Genomic DNA, 1230 nt, shown 5'->3' with positions numbered 1-1230 from the left:
TGTTAATCAACCCCAGGCTGCTCTTGTAGCTGAATTTGCTACCATTTCAGAATAAAAACCATAGATGGGTAAAACATGTTTGGCTGCTCTTTAAGGTTTTATGTATTGACTACAAATGTGTCGCCATTAGGGGGAGTTGCTGACTTTGCCAAATATTAATTGAAAGATTTTTCTGTAAATTTGCAAATCTGGTGTCTGCTTCCATGGCATTAATCACTGTGGATTACAATCTAACTACAACAAAAAGTTCTCACATTTAGTTCTACAAGTGTATTCGTAATGATAATAATGACAATAATCATTATTATTGGCAGTAATAGAGGGCCCCAAAATCAAATTTTGCTTAGGGCCCCATGGAGGCTTGGGCCGGCTCTGAAGTCACACAAAACAAAACAAACTAAATCCAACAGAACCTAAACAAAACAAAACAGCAGTGGCAATCTGCAACAAAACAGAACAAATAATTCAAACCACTGTAAAAAAATAAAGTACACCATATAAAACAAAGTCCGCCTTTTATCTCCATACACCACTTGCAGCGTCCGCAAAGTTTGTCATACAAGCTGGCACCAAACAGGATCAGGACCGCAGACTCACACACACTAACGCGGAAGCGGAGAAGCAGGGAGAAACCGGCACCACACTAGACCAGAACAGCAGACTCACACACGCTGACACCGTCGGAGCCAAAGGGGAGAAGCCGGCACCAGGCTGGACCAGGACAGCAGACTTGCATGCCCCGACACCGTCAGAGACGAAGGGAGAAGCCGGCACCAAACTGGACAGGGACCGCGGACACGCTGACACAGTCACGGACCAAGAAGCAAAGAGAGGGAGAGCATCGACATGCCACAGCTTATGTATGATGGTCCAGCTGGTCAATTAAGACCCGGAAGTAAAGTGTGGCTACTGGCGAGGGACGTTTTACCCAACTGCCGCTATCTACCTGCTATATATAAATAAATGTAAATCTGTAGAAACAGTGCTATAACAGTGTCAGTAGAAGAGGAACATGTGTAAGATCCCTTACATTCTGGTCTACTGGTCTGGTAGTCTGGTTCATCTTCCCCCTCACACTGTTCCAAGAAGTCTTCCCAGAACGCAGAGTATGCCTCACTTGACACACTATCACTGTCCACAGCTTTCTCATTTGTAAACTCCATTTTTAGATTAGAATTCAGTAGTTTTGGTTCCATGAAGATATTAAGGACATCATCAACTGTGTTTACC

This window comes from Sparus aurata, chromosome 23, assembly GCF_900880675.1.
Source record: "Sparus aurata chromosome 23, fSpaAur1.1, whole genome shotgun sequence".
Classification (NCBI taxonomy): Eukaryota; Metazoa; Chordata; class Actinopteri; order Spariformes; family Sparidae; genus Sparus; species Sparus aurata.
Note: the sequence above shows the minus strand (reverse complement) of the source record.